The sequence below is a fragment of the Canis aureus genome, chromosome 14 (genome assembly GCF_053574225.1).
Source record: "Canis aureus isolate CA01 chromosome 14, VMU_Caureus_v.1.0, whole genome shotgun sequence".
Classification (NCBI taxonomy): Eukaryota; Metazoa; Chordata; class Mammalia; order Carnivora; family Canidae; genus Canis; species Canis aureus.
In genome coordinates, this window is record NC_135624.1 from 48,907,654 (window position 1) to 48,917,274 (window position 9,621).

The 9,621-nt window shown below is 49.0% G+C and overlaps 1 protein-coding gene across 3 annotated transcripts in view; it reads right to left on the bottom strand.

The window, feature by feature from the left end:
* The window catches only part of USP46 (ubiquitin specific peptidase 46), a 93,474-nt gene extending 84,466 nt beyond the window's left edge, over positions 1-9,008 (bottom strand). For 2 of the 3 annotated variants that reach the window (XM_077847985.1, XM_077847986.1), the window contains exon 1: positions 8,760-9,008. The gene's annotated coding sequence lies outside the window, so the exon portion shown is untranslated. The remainder of the gene's footprint in view (positions 1-8,759) is intronic. The other variant, XM_077847987.1, reaches the window with a different exon arrangement.
* Positions 9,009-9,621: the final 613 nt, after the last annotated feature.

A 9,621-nucleotide genomic window follows, 5' to 3' on the forward strand; every position in this document is an offset into this window, starting at 1 on the left:
CCAAGGTTCCTCGGTCATTTTAAAAAAGAAAAACAACAACAACAACAAAAAAAAACTATTCTAAGTCTGTCCTCAAAAGCCTCTTGAAGTTCTGAGAGGATGAAATTATTGTTAACTAAATATGCAGTTGATACCTTAAGCAACAAATTAATTTCACAGAAAAATACGTTTGTGTCTAATGTATGGGGCTCAACAGTTTATTGTGCAGGACTTCCTATGGTGACCTGTTGTTGCTTCAGAACTGGATTTTACTCTTAAAATCTTACTAGAGACATTTACTTGCCTTAAGATCTGCTGCTGGACACACACACACACATATATAACTTAATATTAAATAAGTATTAAGTTAGTTAATACTTAATATTAGTTAATACTTAGTTGTTTAATACTTAATATTAAATAAGTATTACATAATATTAAATAAACAAATATATGTGTGTATAACTATATCTATAACTTCACGAAGACTCTTTGGCCAGGGAATTCACCCCAATTATCACCTCTTTCTTTTTTTTTTTTTTTTTTTTAATGATAGTTACAGAGAGAGAGGGAGGCAGAGACACAGGCAGAGGGAGAAGCAGGCTCCATGCACCGGGGGCCCGATGTGGGATTCAATCCCGGGTCTCCAGGATCACGCCCTGGGCCAAAGGCAGGCGCCAAACCGCTGCGCCACCCAGGGATCCCTATCACCTCTTTCTTGTGGGGGAGCATGCCATCTGTCTTCAGCCGCCGATTTCAGTATCACAGGGAAGGCTGGCCCTTCTGCTTCAAGACCAGAACCCCATATTGTCAGATGTCATAACCTTCTTGCCATGTGATAACTAGGATTTGGAAAAAAAAAAAAAAAAAAGCATTGACTAGGAGACCTTCCACCTGGACATCCAAAATCTTGGACACGTGGGGATCCCTGGGTGGCGCAGCGGTTTAGCGCCTGCCTTTGGCCCAGGGCGTGATCCTGGAGACCCGGGATCGAATCCCACGTTGGGCTCCCAGCGCATGGAGCCTGCTTCTCCCTCTGCCTGTGTCTCTGCCTCTCTCTCTGTGTGTGTGTGTGTGTGTGTGACTATCATAAATAAATTTTTAAAAAAATTTAAAAAAAAACAAAGAAACAAAAAGAAAAAACAAAATCTTGGACATGTGAAAGTTTGAGAGATTATAAATGTTCTTTTCAGGTTCATGATCCTGAGGAGGGTGATTGAAGTGCCCTCTTTATGAAGATCCACCAAGGAACTTCTTTTAGGAATATTTTGAGTTTCTCTTGATTGTCTGATTTGTTTCTATTTTCTAATTTTTGCATCAACTGCCAGGCAGCTCAGAGAAAGATCTTTGGCCTTCTTCCAGCAAGTGTCCAGTCTCATGGGTGCTATTTTGTGTACGAGGCCCCATGCTCCAATCTCCTCGCTGTTTTCTTTACATCTCGTTGCAATGTATTCTCATAGATTACATGCAAGTCCTCTTTGGACTAAGATGGGAGTATAACAATAAATAAATAAACAATAAATTACAAATAAGCAAATGCAAAACCAGAAGGGAGAGAGGGCAAGACTCAGAGGGCTTTGGGTGTATTATTAGGACTTTCCTATATTGGAAAATAAAAAAATGTGGCTTCCGAGATGGTCTAAGATCAATGTGTTTGTGTGCAAGATGGGAAAAAAGAAGACCATGTGAGATATGTTCCATCCCAAACAGGGTGGAGAAAGCAGACTTTTTATCTGGAGGGTTTGGTGGCTGTCCAGAGAGTACAGGCAATTGACCTTTTTATTTATTTTTGTGTGTGTGCAATTGACCATTTTGATGTCTGAGGTGGCTCTCAGGGAACCTTTCTACAGGTTGACCTATTATTCCTCAGTCTCTAAACTCAATCTCATTTTATATAGGGAAGATTCCTGAGGCTCAAAACCAAGCTTCTCCACACCTGCCCTCCAAACTTGGCTGAGACCTTCTGCTCAGTTCTGGTGACTGGGTCCATCCTCCAGTGACCTCTCTGGTCACATACAGTCCTGCTCGTTCTTCCAAGCTCTTCCTGGAGCCAGGGTCACATGGTGGATCTCAGTGTGGTGACCAGGCCCTGCTTCCTTCCACCAGTCCAAGAGTCAGGCAGAAAGAACACTGCAGCAGGAGTTCAAAAGCTAGAAACCAGTTTCTGAAGCCTAACCCTGGGTTTTAGCATCTTCTGGGGCAAGTTATCACTTGTCCTGGTCTCAGTTTCTACCTGTACCAAACGAGATCAAAACATTACATATTTCCAGCATTAGCATGAGGATCCAAGGGGGCAGTATATGTCAAAAACGTAGACGGGCGTCTGGCACATGAGATGTGCAGTGAAAGCTGGCCGTTATTCTGATGAGTCAGCAAGAAGGCTTTGTGGGGGGCCCCTGGGTGGCTCAGTCGGTCAAGCGTCTCCTTCGGCTCAGGTCATGATCCCAGGGTCCTGGGATTGAGCCCCACATTGGGCTCCCCAGTCAGCGGAGAGTATGCTTCTCCCTCTGCACCTCTGCTACCCTGCTCAGGCAGACACACTCTCTCTCCTCTCTCTCTCTCTCAAAAATATATAAATAAATAATCTTTAAAAAAGAAGAGGAAGGTACAAACATGGAATTTCCTCCTTAGCCATGCTGTGCCGGGGATGTTACTGAAGGCTAGCCAAAGCTCACCTTTCCCCAAGCATCCAAGCAGCATGGGCAGATTTATAATGCAGCTACTGGAGCCAAGTTTAGGTTCCAGGCCCCGGATGGGGCACTACAGTGTGTTCATGGGGTTGTGTATTTTTGTTTAGTGCATAAATGTAAGATGTTTTTGCATTCTTTTTCTTAAGAAGGACCACTCAAATCATCTGAGATTCAGGCTTCATGAAGCCTGGCTCCACCTGGTATCAAGTCATAGCATATCTCTGGCACCACCACCACCCCATGGCCAGATGCGTGCTGCAGCAGGTAGATTGATAGATGGGTACAGACTTCCAGATATGATTGTACATGTTAAAAAGGCTAATTTGAAACACTGCCATCCACTTAGATGAGCCACCTTTGCCCTAAAAGAAAGAATATAAAGTTCTTCTGATCTGTCTTTAGAACTTCATGAACACTTACATCATACCCCAGAGGTAGCTCTCTCTCAACAACAATGCCTTCTTCACCTTGCTGCTTAATCAAATTTCACACCATTCCCCGATCTTGCAGATGAATTGCTATGAGGAATGCTCTGATCCCAGGCTATGTCGCCTCCTCTGTTTGTGCTGGTGGCTTTTTGCGGCCCTACCCTATCAGGAGCCCACTAGTTCCCACAGCTGAGCCCACTAGACTTTGCAGAAATTGCATTCCACAGCTCAACAAAACACATTTTGCCATGAATTTAAAACAGCCTCTACAGGTAACTGTCACGCTTTCTTTAGCAAAGAAAAAGAAATCACCGAAACCTGGAAAAGATGGAATGTAATAGCAATATATAATAGATATTAGTTCTTAACAGAGCAAATCCTTGATGCTTAGGGCCAACGACGATGCCACCCAAATGCCTCTGCAGTTACCTCTCATGAGTCTAGGTGACCCTCTTAGTACACCTAACCCCCCTTTCAGTCTGCAGCCATAGAGAGGAACCCAGCAGGGGATGGAGAGCAGATTGTCATCCCTGTGTTAGGATCACGTCTATCAGAGCACAGGGTAGACATGAGAGAGAACACCACAGGCATCACAAGGGAGATCGTGATGTTTTCTTTGTCCCTTTTCAGTCAGGGGTGGCCAATGCCCAGGCTGGTCCCAGCCCTTAATGGGGTGAGTGTCTCTAACTGTGCCAAGTGTCAGCTCTCCTTCTTGAAAAGCACTATACCGTTGTCCCTTGACCAACACAGGTTTGCTTGCTTGTATGTGGATTTTTTTTTTTTTTGACAAATGTAGTATAATACTATGAATGTATTTTCTCTTCCTTATGATTTTTCTCTAGCTTTAAGAATACAGTATATTAACCATATAAACACACAAAAAGTGTGTTGTGTCTTATTGGTAAGGCTTCTAGTCAACAGTAGGCTATTCGTAGTTAAGTTTTGGGGGAATCAAAAGTTATATGTGGATTTTTGACTATGCCAGGGTCAGTGTGTCTAACCCCCACACTGTTCAAGGGTCAATGGTACTTTATCCTGATATGCCCATACAGCTATTTACAGAAGGGTAAAATAGGCTTCCTTTTATTTTCTGTAATGAAAATGATTATTATTTTATTTTCCGATTACAAATAACATAGACTCATTGTAAAGACTTTGAATGATAACTCAGAGATATTTAAAAAATATTTAAATATTTTAAATACTTGAAGTCCCACCACCTTGAGAGAACCACTGCTAACAGAACCATCTTTTCATGTAGACACACAAACTGTAATATGCATATATATGGATATAGATACAGATATCTAGATATATAGATACTTATAGATACTATAGATTTTATTTGAGAGAGAGAGAGAGAGAGTCGCACAATCGCACAATTGGGGGTGAGGGCAGGGTGGGGCTGAGAGAGAGGAAAAAGCAGGCTCCCCACGAAGCAGGAAGCCTGACTCTGGGCTCTATCCCAGGACCCTGGGATCATGACCTGAGCCGAAGGCAGACAATAGGATGAGCCACCCACGCGCCCCAAGATACATGTGGTTTTATCATAGACATTTCCTCTCTCTTTCTCACTCCTCCCTACCCACCCTCTGTCCTCCAGATAATCATCCTAGGAATATGCTGTGCTTACAGATGCTGAATCTTGAGGGATAAATAGGAGTCAAGGAGCAAAGGAGGAGAGGGGACGGGCAGTGCAGACAAGGAAAACAGCACGTGCGAAGGCAAGGAAGCAGGAGCTCTTTGAGCAGTGCTTCTCAAAACCTCAATGCATACAGGTTACTTTGGTTGAAATGCAGATTATGAATCAGCAGATCAGGGATGGGGCCTGAGATTTTTTTGAACTTCTAACAAGCTTTCAGGTGGTGTCTGTGCTGCTGCATCACACTTTGGGATGTGCTAAATTGCTGTGCTATGCAATATGGTACCTACCAGTCACTGATGACTAAGTTTAAATTAAAGGTAAATAAAATTTAAAAATCAGTTCCTGGGATCCCTGGGTGGCGCAGCGGGTTAGCGCCTGCCTTTGGCCCAGGGCGCGATCCTGGAGACCCGGGATCGAATCCCACGTCGGGCTCCAGGTGCATGGAGCCTGCTTCTCCCTCTGCCTGTGTCTCTGTCTCTGTCTCTCTCTCTGTGACTATCATAAATAAATAAAAATTGAAAAAAAAAGTTAAAAAAAATCAGTTCCTTCGTTGTACGGCTCACACGTCAGGTACTGACTAGCCGCGTGTGGCTGCCATCTTGGAGAGCACAGTTATAGAACATTTCCATTATTGCAGAGAGTTGTATGGAGCAATGCTGGACAGAGCATTCAGGGGCTTACAAATAGCTGAGTATGGCTGGATCCTAATAGGTCTGTGGGGGGGGCGGGGTAGAAAGATAGACAAAGAATTGGTCTTGGTCCTGGTGGCAGTGAGGACCATTTAAGGATTTCCAATGGTGTGGAGGCTGTACTGAGGGAGGGAAGACTGGAGGCAGGGAGGTGGAGTGGAGGCTGCTGTGGTGGGCCAGAAAGTACATGGTGTGAGCTAGAACCAAAGTAACGGAGTGGGTAGGAGAGGGAAGACTCATGGGATGGTCTGTGGAAAGAACTGACCGAATAGAAGGAGGGAGGAAGCAGGATGCTGAGAATGGGAGGAGGAGGAGGAGGAGGAGGAGGAGGAGGAGGCAGAGAGAGGCCATCACTTGGGCTGAGCTCTGGACAGCTGGCCCAAGGAATTGCTAGTCATTAAGAGGACACAGAAGGGAAGTGGGGGGTTGGAAGAACAGAAGGAACTGTGCTTGAGACAACTGTGTTGATTTTGTGGCATCTCTGGCTCCTCCGGATGAGGATCGGTGCAGGACTTGGGGGTATCTGCTCCTTAAAGCCAGGGAGAGTGGTTTAGGCGAAGGGATCACCTCTGCATGGGAGGGGTTGTGGGGTGGGGGGATCCAGGGAGGCTGGGAGTCCAGCACTGGCATCCTGGCTCTGCCATAAGTCTGGGAAAATCACTCAGGCTTTTTTGGCCTCAGTTTATGATCTCTTGAGTGATGATAATGGTATTTTTATGTAAAAGGCTAAATTCTCTGGCTGGTTCATCAGTGCTCAGTCAGTGTTACTAATAATATTCTTGTTATCTGCCTTGCAGGATTGTCTTAGGGATGAGGGATGGCATGTGTAGTGTCTGATACTCAATAAGTGACTTTTATTATTGCCATTCCTGGGAAGTTGGTCAGCAGGAGCGTACAGAGTAAAAAGAGAAATGAACTGAGAGAGGATGTCGTCAGAACCAACACTTGAAGGGTAGGAACAAAAGAGGAGGAAGGAAGGGCCACAGATGTCGGTGGAAAAGGCAGAGATGAGTGGAGGCTCAGAAACCAGAGGGAAGGAGGAATCAAGGAAAGAATGTTCAGGTATGTCTGATGCCACGGAGAGGTGGGGGGAAGATCAGGAGCATCGGATCTGGTCACCGAGAGGTCACTGGTGGCCTCGGAGAGCAGTTTCAGGGAAATGGGGAAAAGGAAAGTCAGACTGTACTGACCCGAGGGCTGAATAAGGCTGAGGCAATGGAGGCCTATGTTGGCATGGTCTTTCTTCTTTTCTTTCTCTTCCTTTTCTTTCGTTTTTCTTTCTTCCTTCCTTCCTAATATTTTATTTTATTTATTCATGAGAGACACAGAGAGAGGCAGAGACACAGGCAGAGGGAGAAGCAGGGGAACCCAATGCCGGACTTGATCCCAGGACCCCGGGATCACGCCCTGAGCCGAAGGCAGCCGCTCAACCGCTGAGCCCCCCAGGTGCCTGGTGGCATGGTCTTTCTGAAGGTCTGTTGGGAAGGGGAGGAGAGTGTAGTACCTAGGGACTGGGACACATTTGATGGAGGAAGAGTTTATTCGGGTTGAAAGAGATAGAGCGTATACACATAGAGAACTAAGAGCCGAAGAGAAGAAGCGAGAGACAAGACAGAGAGGGCAAAATAACCCAAATAACAGATAGCCCGTAAGGCTGAGGGAGGCTGGCGGGAATGAAATCTGGAGCCCAGGGGCCAGGATATATTTAATGGTGGTCCAGGGGAGAGGTACCTGTTTACGGAGGTGGGAGTTTGGGGTAATACAAAGACAGTATCTGAGGGATCTCTGGGTGGCTCAGTGTTTTAGCGCTACCTTTGGCCCAGGGTGTGGTCCTGGAGACCCAGGATCGAGTCCCTCTTCGGGCTCCCTGCATGGAGCCTGCTTCTCCCTCTGCCTGGGTCTCCGCCTCTCTCTCTCTCTGTCTCCCATGAATAAATAAAAAATATTTAAAAACAAAACAAAACAAAAGACAGTACCTGCCCATCAGTTCTCCTGTGCTTTTCCACCTGGCTCCCAGGTCCTCTAGGACAAGCTAAATTCAGAGTGGACAGATTTCTCTCAAATAATCAGGTCAATGGATTCCATTTTCTTTCAACTGAATCATAAGCATTTTTAATACCAAATACAGATTACTCTGAATTTAACTCTAAAGCAGTTAGGCAATAAGTTAACTTCTTAACTTCATGTCTTCATGTCTGTATTAATTATAATTAATTCTTTTTAATAGTTGAGAAGACATTTTTCCTCTACACCAAATGGCTTTACCATTTTGAATGAATGACAGTTGTCATTTGGCCAGAGGTGCAAAGTCTTCAGATTGAGGTGGATTTCTCCTGAGTTCAAGGGAAACCCTATTGTAATTATTTCATAACCTCTTTGTGTTGTTATCATCTGGCCTGGGAGGCAAACATCCTGCATGACTACTCCCAACCCCACTAGGGTTGCCACTGAACTCCTACATTAGTGTCTCTTGGCTGAGATTTACTTCTCTGTTCTAAAATTCTTCCCACTGCAACTTGTCCACACTCAGTGACACAACTGAAGGAAAGGTAATACCTGTCTACGTGTCAGGTATCCAAAGGGACTATAACAAGACCAGATGGAAAACCAAAGGCATATATAGAAGATTCTAAGATAAGAAAGGTAAAGGGAGGGACACTCGGGTGGCTCTGCCGTTTGGCTCCTGCCTTTGCCCAGGGCATGATCCTGGAGACCCAGGATCGAGTCCCACGGGGGCGGGAGGGGGGGGGGCTCCATGCATGGAGCCTGCTTCTCCCTCTGCCTGTATGTATCGGCCTCTCTGTGCGTTATGAATAAATAAATAAAATCTTTAAAACAAAAACCCAGGGACAGCAAAGTGGTGTTCCCTCTACCACTTTAACCCATTTTACATCCTTCTAGGAGTATCTACAAAGTAGTGGCTGGCTGCCAGGATTTAATAAAATCTACTCCATTTCCTCTCGGGCAGAACTCATCTTACGGCCTCCCCAGCCACACCCTACGTCAGGGCCTATCATTTCCTCTCCTAAAATCTGCTTGAATCGCTTTGCATTGTTCTCAGCATCAACCACACTTCACCAGGGCCACTGCCTGCGTCCCTAAATCCCATTATACTTTTGGGTCCTAAAAGGGGTCTCGTGCTTTCCTGGGGAGCCCCCGCCCCTGGGGGATGGCCGGTGCGCGCTGCTGGTCTCCCCGCGGGGGGGCGGCGTCCCACAGGATCCCGGGGCCTGGACCCGCAGACCTTTCGGACTGAAATCCCGAACCCACCACCTGCTAGCTCCTCGGCCACCTCGGCAAGCTACCCAGCGTGTCTCGGTTTCCCCACCTGAAACGTGGGGCTGATACGAGATACTCGCAGGACTGAGCGTTACCGGCGGGTGGACTCTCGGGGCGGTCCTACAGGGTCTCAGGGAGCAGGACTCCGAGGCCGGGCCAGGTGCTCGTCGGGGCTGGGCGCGGCCCAGGGCGGGGAGGCGCGCTCCGGGACCGGCCCTGGGCCGCGGCGCTTCGGTTCCGTTACGGCTCGGCCCGACCCGCTGCCCGACCCCTCCGAGCGCGCCCCGCGCGCCGCCGCCACGAGCCGCTACTGTCCCCGGGGCCCGGCCCGCCGGCCAGGGAGGCGGCTCCGCGCAGGCCCAGCTCCCGCTCCCGCCGCCGCAGAGCCGGGGCGCCGGGCCGGCCGAGGGGCGCGGGCGCCGATCCGTGCGGGGATCCGCGCCGGGTCCGTGCGCCCCCCCCCACCCCCGCCGGGTCCGTGCGCCCCCACGACCCCCGCCGGGTCCATGCGCCGTCCCCCACCCCCGCCGGGTCCGTGCGCCCCCCCGACCCCCGCCGGGTCCGTGCGCCGCCCCCCACCCCCGCCGGGTCCGTGCGCCCCCCCGACCCCCGCCGGGTCCGTGCGCCCCCTCCCCGGCCGCCAGGTCCATGCACCGCCCCCTCGTCCGTGCACCGCCCCCTCCCCCGCCGCCAGGTCCATGCACCGCCCCCTCGTCCGTGCACAGCCCCCTCCCCCGCCGCCAGGACCATGCACCGCCCCCTCGTCCGTGCACAGCCCCCGCCCACCGCCGCGTCCGTGCACCGCCCCCTCCCCCGCCGGGTCTGTGCACCGCTCCCTTCCCCGTCCGTGCACAGCCCCCTCCCCCGCCGCCGGGTCCGTGCGCCCTCCCCTCGCCTCCGGGGGGCGGGCC